At 43.7% G+C, this 9,024-nt stretch overlaps 1 long non-coding RNA gene across 1 annotated transcript; it reads left to right on the top strand.

Annotated features, from left to right (window-relative positions):
- Positions 1-4,393: 4,393 nt before the first annotated feature.
- Positions 4,394-4,982, top strand: LOC120110747. Its single transcript, XR_005511879.1, has 2 exons — positions 4,394-4,702; positions 4,812-4,982. It is a non-coding gene; the product is annotated as an uncharacterized LOC120110747 (long non-coding RNA).
- Positions 4,983-9,024: the final 4,042 nt, after the last annotated feature.

Below are 9,024 nucleotides of genomic sequence, written 5' to 3'. Positions count from 1 at the left end.
GTCCACGAAGCTTCTGGCCGTGATCCCAGCCTCCACCATGGCCATGATCGGCTCCTCCCAATGATCTCGCCTTCCATTCCATGTGCGATCCCGGATGATCGCCTCCTCCTCTAGCAACGATTCCGTGGCCAGCCCCTCTCCCGTGATCCCAGCGCCTCACAGCCGCTCCATTCCGTCTCCTCCGCGTCTGCAAGCATTCCATGATCCAGCTTCTCGAATCAGCGCCCCGCCAGCCGTGATGCAGCCGAGATCCCGTGTTCGTTCCAAAGAGGTGATCCTGCACACGACCGCAGACTGCGCCCTCCTCCTCTCTCGGGATCCATCGCTGGCTTCAAGGTCTTCGGCGATCTATAAGAGGAGGATGGGAGGAGAAGAAAGGGAGCTCTCGGCTGTGCAGGGGAAGAGGGTTTGGTTTGAGGAAGAAGAAACAGGGGAAGGGTGTGTTCGGTTTGGGAGAGAAGAAAGAAAGAAAAAAAAAGAAACAGAGCATTTCGTTTGAAAAGAAGATTAAAAAATTAGAAAATAAAAGAAAGGAGAGATTTCTATTTGATTTTCTTTTAGTTCTTGTTTTCTTTTTTTTATTTGTAGAAGAAAAGAAGCATTAGGCTTCATCTTCAATTTTTTTACTTCTGTAATCATTTCTTGTTATGAAATTTTTAATTGTTATTTTATGAAATCCGTGTCTAAGTTTCAGTTCAATTTCTGTAATTTATTTTATGCATTTTGGAATTCTTAGTTTTAAGATAACTCTAAAATTTTTCTTTGTCATTCGATCTGCAGTTTTCATTTATATTATGTTTTCAGGATTCGATCCCTACTCTGCATTAGAATTCAATTGCAAGTTTTCTTTCTCTCCTTTGTTTATTTTCAAATAGAAAACATTCTCTGATAGGCTAGAGAATCATTCCACATCCCCTACGTAATGTTTTCCTTTTATCATTCAAAAATCAATTTCAAATCTGAGTGAACGTTCTAATTTTTATGCAACTCCAATCGCCTCCTGTAGATCGACCTCTTACAACCGCTATTCTTCGAGTAGGAAAGGTAAGAGTAAAATTAAATTAAACTTTGTTTGTCGGTTCTAACAACAATCTATTTAGCATATTTTTAGGTAAACAGAAATCGGACGAACAATGCATGCCATCACTAATACATAGCCATGCCGATCCTCTTCTGTCTGACACATGTCATGCCTGATCTAATATAGTACTATACCAAAAGTCATGAGCACAACCACCAAAATTGAAACTTCAAGTATTGTTCATGCAAAATGTTGCTTTGTATATCTAATTGGATCTAGGAATTAAAGAATGTACTATTGGAACTCTTGGATTTATTCAGAAATTATTTATTTTGATAATTACATATGATTGTACATGTTTAAGAGAATTCAATTATTAGAAATCTTTGTATAAACCTTGAAACCTTGTACATTGAATGTGCTTTGGGTTCTTGCTTGAAATTATACATGTCTACTAGGTGTTTGAAACTTTTGGCTAAATTATGTATAATTTGGAAATTTGGTAGAGTCCTTGAATTATTATCGTAATTTGGAAAGAGAAAATGAAATTGGACTTGTAAATTTTGGAGTGATTTGTCTGTTTTTAACTCTTGGTTTGCTATGTTTTGGACCTCGATTATATAAGGACATTTTGGTTGTTCTGGAACTTGATTACTTTCGACAATCTGCAGAGGTTAAAATACAGTTTTCGAACCTATTATGCCTGAGATAAATGTGATATTTGGGACCTCCTTCATAGAGGTTAAATGGCGTACTATAAACTATCTTACGGAGATAATATGGTCGTAGTCGACTGATGAGTTGAAAATTATCGTTGCAAGGCTTATGCATTGCTTTATTAGAATTGTACGTGAGATCTTGATTTTAGAAAATGACTTGTGAATTGCTCTTTGAAAATATATGTAATATTGATTACGGAAATCCTATCTTTGTTAACTAAATTATTTTATTTTATACATCGATAAATTATTCAAAGTTTCTTTCATTGCACTTTCTTGCTCCTTTTTACTATGGTTTTTGGTTACTTATTGCGAGTTAACTTCACTATTCAGCACTCTCTTTTTAGAGCCCAAGGCTTAGGTGTTGGCTGGTGGTGCTTGGGATGAGTTTAGAGTAAAGCTCTAGACCTAGTGTGCACCCAACTTTGTTGTTTTAGTTTTTGTTGTTGGAAACCTTCTCTTGTAAATGTCTTCTGTAGAACTTTTTAATTACAGTTAGTCATCACTTGCTTAAAACCACTTTTTTGTGTATAATTTCTTTGATGTGTTGCATTGCTCTTTTAAGTATACTTTATAGGAATGTTGTTTCCCTATGCAATTCAATTAACATAGCAAGTTGACTTTCATAAGTTAAACTTCTGCTGGCCATATTTTGGATTTATAATTAGGATTCATTCATATGCAATTCAATTAAAATCACAATTGTTTAGTGTTCCAAGTTGCTACAAGATTTATTAACCTTCGGAAACCCTACTTGTGCTTGACTAAATGGTGTAGGATGTGCACAGCTTGGACAACTCAGTCCAATTAAGATTCATTGTAGGTCAGCTGGGCACATATAATCGAAAGCTATTAAGTGGATTTTTCTCAACTAACTTGGCATGAATGGTCTAATTTACTCTAGCCAAGTTTATTTAATATTACTATGTCATGATCCAACTAGGTCACAATGGATGTGGAATATTTCCTAGACCTGAGCCAACTCAACATGTTGGGTTGGGGGTTCCCCACCACTTAAAATTGAAAAAAAAAAAACGCAGCGGGGGACCGCTTTGGTTCAACTATTGGACCAAAACTAGATGGAGGAGATTGAAAGTGTTATTCACATTCTAAAACTCGTATAAACCGAAAGGTTGCACTCAAGATGGGACCCCTTGGCCATCTTCTTCTCCCCATTCGTGCGGTCAGCGCATTGGAATCACAAACCTGAGATTACTTGCGCGACTTTCTGCCCGGATTTTCAGTGGAGGGGAATGGGTAATTAATGACAGCATGTCACCTTAAATTGAGGCAAGGGAACTGCTGCTTATGCTTATATTAATAGTCTAATTAAAACAAAAGGCTTGGGGGACGCGGTGGACCAAACCAACCTTCCTTTACTATGGCATGAATTTAATGGAAGGACCTACCTGCCACCTAAAGGCTTAGCAATGACTGAAACCTATTTCTTTAGTCATGGAAAGCTGTGCTCATTAAGGTACTTAACTAATTCCGTGGTAACCAGGAAGATGATCTGCAGGAAACACGAGGCATGGGTAAATTAAGTTTTATAGAAGTCAAATTTGTAGGTCCAAGTCCAGCATTGTCTTCAACCAAACCCTGTTACATCTTCAGACTACTGCTACGAAGTTCCCAGCTCTAGTACTCTTTAGGGAATGTTTGGCTGGAACAAAAATCATCAAGGGCGGGCATCAGAAAAATAAAATATAAGGTGGGTTTCCTATTTTACCATGCTTTTTCTAATACTTATCTTAAAGAAGAAACTTAAAAATCAGAAACTCTTTCCGCCAACGGAGTCATCAATTCTGTGATTAAAAAATAAAATGTAAAAGAAATCGTGCATGGCATCCTTTTTCTTATTTTTAGAACATGTTTTTTATCAGTACACACTATATGGCCAAATGATATACACCAAATGGCTAGATGATACATACTAAGTAAATTAGTTAACTAGTAAACCAATATATACCCACTGCCGGCTCGAGCCTTAGGCGACCGAGGCGGTCGCCTAAGGCCCCCGGCCCAGGGAAGGCCCCCACCCAGTCTTTTTTTTTTTTTTTTATTCCAGGGACCAGGGGCAAGCCGGCAAGGGCAGCAGGGGCCAGGGCTATCAGGATGACAGGATTCAGGCTATGAGGCTATCTGGCTTAGCTATGGGCTATGGAGGGAGTCGGCAGCGGGTTTGGGCGGCGGCGACGCGACGGGCGACGGGCGACGGACGACGGGCGACAAGCAACGAGCAAGTGGCAAGTGGCAACGCAACGGCTTTTTCCTCCCTGGCTCCTCCCTTCTCTCTGACAGTCCGACTCTCCCCCATTGGGCCCCTTCTCTGCCTTTTTAATGCCGGAACCTTCTCCGGTTCTCGGCACTCGGCATTCGGCACTCGGCAAAACCCTCTCCAGCTCTCCTCGCCGACGTCGCCGTACTGCGCTCCGAGCTCCGTCCTCCGACTCCGACTCCGAGCTCCGGTCCACTGTGCGTCCGTGCAGAGTCCCGTGAGGCCGTGACTCCCGTCCTCTCCTCGGCGTCCAGCGTCCTCACCGACTCCGAGACTCCGAGTCGCCATCCTCGGCTCCTCCGAGTCTCTGACTGTCCGACATCCGACTCCACGCCTCCGCGGCGACCGAGGGCCGAGGCGGTGAGGCCTCCCATCCTCTTCTTGCCGACATCGCCGACTCGCCGTCCTCGGCCTCCCGTGAGGCTGTGACCGGCGCCGGCGGTGACCCCGTCCTCTCCTCATCTCCTCTGCCGCTCCGGCCGGCGGCCTCCTCGGGGTTCCCGGTTCCTGAGTCCCGACGGACCCGACCTCCTCGGCTCCTCCCAAGTCCCAGGGGCCAGCCGGCCAAGCCGCCAGGGCCCAGGCTCCCACGGTCCCACTCCCACCGGGCCACCTCCCGAGACCCGAGTGGGCCGAGTCCCGACCTCCTCCCCTCACTCCCTCAGGCCTCAGTCCCCTGTAACTGTAAGGCTGTAACCCTATTCATTAGTTTATTAATTATTTTTTGGTCTAATTAATTTTTATTTAGTTAAGTAATTAATTTAAAATTTGTTATTTTATGGTTCAATTGTAGATTGGTTGTGACTTCACTACTTCAGCGGTTCGGCACTATTCGGCCTCTTCTCGCCGTCGAGTTCGGAACTATTCCACCTCTTCTCGACACAATTAAGTTCGGCACTACTTGTCGGGATCCAAGTTTGTTTTTCTTGACACAATTAAGTTTTATCATTTTTAACTTTTTAAATAAAAATTTTAAAATATTTTTATACTTATTAAAAAAATTATTATTTAAATAATAATAAAAAAGGCCCCTTCTAATGAGTTCGCCTAAGGCCCCCAAATGTATTGGGCCGCCCCTGTATATACCTCTAGATAAATTAATATAAAGTTCTCAAAACACGATGTTTATTAGTATATAGTACATGGCCGGATGATACGCACATAGCAAATTAGTCATCTAGTAACCTAATATATACCTCCAAGCAACTTGATAAACAGTTTTTAGAATACCATGTTCACTAATGTGCCTCAGAATCGACCATAGCCCATACAAAGGGCCGGCCAACCAACCTCGCTACAAAGCCTTTGAACCAACAACCAAAGCATGCCACATAGCAAGTGATCGGTTATTTCAATTTCAAAAATAAACCACGCAATAGCACGTATCCTGTAGGATAGTGATTACGGGCGTCGGTCCACAGGGATTGAAGAATAAGTTATTTTTCTTTTAAAAATAAATCAAAAAGAAGGATTTGCTAACTTGATTTAACTAAATTAAACTATGAGTACGGATTGGAATTTATCAGAGTAAATAGATCTAGGGTTTGGAATCCACCACTTAGCATTGCATCAAGGATTGTGTTCTTAATTTTTGTCTTTTGGAGAGGCATGCAATTTTGGCTACAAGCCTTTTAAAATAAAAGCATAAAGAGTGTTAGGAAGATCCATCTTCGGTGTAGCATGAAGTGTCTACCTAAGTATGCTAATCTAGGATGCAGCACACTTCATCTTCCTAGGCTTGGATCATCTTAGACTACTTTAGCAAACATGATTAGTAACTAGCATGCTCGAAATTTAAATATCATAAAGAAATATTTCATTGAAAATAAGAATTTAAACAAGCTCCAAAATAATAAAAAAGTGAGAACTACAATTGCCCTGATACATTGCTAGGGCTTCATCCAGCCCTAGACTAGACGTTTAGCCGAGCATGGCTTCCGAACGACCTCCCATCTTCAAATGAAATTGATCACCTCCCATTATTCCCAAAATATCACAAACTCTTCTCTTTCCTCCCCTCTCTCTTCTTTTTTATTTCTTTCTCTCGGCTTTCTTCTTCTTCTTCTTCACCGAAACAGAGCCTCTCCCCTGTTTCTTTCTTCTCAACCGAGCTCCCCCAAGCCGATGGCCACCCTCCTCCTTTTATAGAGGATGAAGGGCGTTAACGTGGAATGGCTGGATCTTGGGAGTGATTCGTGGAGCGCCGGATTGATTGTAGATGGCCGGAAATGGAGCTGGCCGCTGGATCGACGGGAGGTAGACGGAAGAAGATGAGATGGCCGCGGGATCGATGGGAGGAAGATGCGGAATGTCTGGATCTCGGAGAAGACGGGGACAGAGCTGGAGATGGATGCCGAGCTGGGTTACTGGTTGTTGGGAGCCGATCACGGCTTAGTGCTAGGAATGAATCCGGAAGGAAAGACGTCGCAGATGCTCGGGTGGAGGGCGATTGCTGGGTCGGAGGCGTCACGGGCGGAAGAGGAGGCGGGAGATCCGGTCGCTGGCTGCACCGCGTGGGGCTCGTGGCTGGAACGGGAGAATCATCGGGTGGCGACTTGATTCTCGGCCGTGATCCACCGCAGGAGGAAGAAGATGAACAGTGGAGATTTTATCCTGCTGTGAACGCGCTGGGACGAGCGGCCGGTCTGGGATGCTGCGGCTGTAAACGGAAGGGAGTGATCTGTGAGCCTGGGATGGTGGCTGTGCGGAGGCGGGGATGCAGGCGGATGAAGAGGCGGAGGGATGGCTGGGTTACCGGCGTTCACCGCGTGCGGGCTGTTGATGGCCTCATCGCGATGGAGCTTGGAATGGGCTGGGGTTGGCACGGGCGGCGGATCGACGCGGGATCGACGGGAGGAAGGTGGACGGCCCTGATGCAAGGAGGGAGAAAGAAGATGAACAGTGGGATTAGTTTTTATATTTTTTTTTTGTAACACTGTTCATATGAACAGTGTTTTCACGGGACACTATTCATATGAACAGTGAATCATGGATATTCAATTATTATTATTATTATTATTTTTGTTTTAAAATTATAAATTTTATATGAAGGCAGGTAAGGAATTGGTTGGGAATTGGCTTTGGATTTGAGGTGGGTCATGATCGTTGATTTGCTTGAAATTGTTCTCGAGCCCAATGTTATTTAAATTTAATTCTTGCTGAGCTGCTTCAGATCGAACTCGACCAGACAAGACTAAAAACCGGACCGTGACCTAATAAAAAGGGTTAATCAAACTTTTGCCCCATACATAATTAATTATAACTTTCGATCGAATCAGGACTAAAACCTATTTAATCATAGCCTTAGCTTGATTACAACTCCATCAGGTTACTAAACCGGGTCAACACAATCTCCTCCTTATATATTTTCATGAAAGATTACAACCAGGAGAGAGACAAGTTCAAAGTCTGTTTTGAGAAAAGAATTATTTACCTCTTACCATATTTTAAATTTATTTTAATGTTTATTCAATTTTATGGTAAAGTATGTATTTATTAGTTTAAGAACATTAAAAAGTGCTATGAAAAGATAACTAAATTATAAATTATTCAGCACTTATCAGCAAGCCTAGAAGCATGCTGGTGGCTCTTCAAATTTCAAAATTTCCATAGCTGGAAACACCTCAGCCATGATCTTAGGCAGTTTCCAAAATCGCGCCATTGAAATAGGTGCGGCGTGATATGTGTGCGAAACATCTGCGCCTAATTCTTGGAGCATGCAGAGGTCTGGAAATCACAACCAACCCAGATGCCCAAATTTCTAGGTGACAGGTACTCGCCTTCACCTTCATATTCCATCCTCCGGAGGACCTTGCAGATAAATGCTCTGGTCTCCTAACAAACCATCACACTGTCACCAACTAAGCATCTCCACTTTTCCCTTAGTATTGTCCTGACTTAGGCATCAGAGATCCCTCGCCAGATACACTCTAGCAAGAGGATTTCTTTATTTTTTATTGTTTTAAGTCAAAGTGTGATCGCAGACCCCATACGTAACTATATATTCCAAACTGTGGCTTCGTACGATCCAAGCAACTCACCGCCGATCCCTCCAGCATCTCCCCTTTCTGGCGCCTGGGTCAACACGGTCCCCAGCGGCAACATATTGTCACTAGAGGAAAGGTCTTTGATCCTATTACTGGAGGTCTCTTCTTCAAAAAATGAATAGCTTGTCGCTATAAAGTCTTGAAGGGCACAGCCAGCATATTCTAAAGCTCAACCAAATATACCAGAGGAGTCCAATGGCTCTTTGCAGAGCCCGCGGAAAGCACCACCCCCACTTGAACCACAGAAAGCACCAACGATAACTCCTGAGCAGTTCTAACTACTCATGTAGCAGGTTCAAGCATTGATTGCTGCAATCCAAAACCTGCAGCAATCAGTCATTGATCAGCAATAGCAGGCTCGCAAGTTAAGCTATTATGAAATTCTAGTGCAGCCGAGCCATCACTCCTCTCCTCAAAGTTGGGGCCGGGCTCTATAGAGTTAGCACGCCTATCCTCGAAGTCTCAGCAAGGCCCCATGTAGCCACCATTCCCGGCCTTGGAGTCTTGTGCAGGATACTCGACGCTGATCTTCTGATTCCTCCTCTTCGGAGGAGTCAATGTCTAGTCACTCTTCTCATCATCGATTTGAGAGATCCTCGAAGGAAGGCAAACCTCGATTGCAAGATCAAGGAGATGGACTAACCGCCGACCTAGATGTCCTCAAACATGGCAGGTCGGACGAGCTATCCAACGTCTTGATCCACGAGCCTTCATAGCTAGGTAGCTCCCGAGGAGATTACTGCAATATGGCCCAAGCACTGGCCCCCATGTCGAAGGTTTGGGAACCTAACTGACCTCCTCAATCGGGATGGCCCAAGCGGAGCACTAGCCCCCACGCTGAAGGCTTGGTGACCAAACTGACCTCCTCAGGTCAAGACGGTCCAAGTAGAGCACTAGTGCCCGCGCTAAAGGCTTGGCGACCTAACCAATGTCCTCAAGTCGAGATGGCCCAAGCGGAGC

Source organism: Phoenix dactylifera, chromosome 5 (assembly GCF_009389715.1).
Source record: "Phoenix dactylifera cultivar Barhee BC4 chromosome 5, palm_55x_up_171113_PBpolish2nd_filt_p, whole genome shotgun sequence".
NCBI classification, from domain to species: domain Eukaryota; kingdom Viridiplantae; phylum Streptophyta; class Magnoliopsida; order Arecales; family Arecaceae; genus Phoenix; species Phoenix dactylifera.
This window is presented reverse-complemented; position numbering and strand designations above follow the sequence as displayed.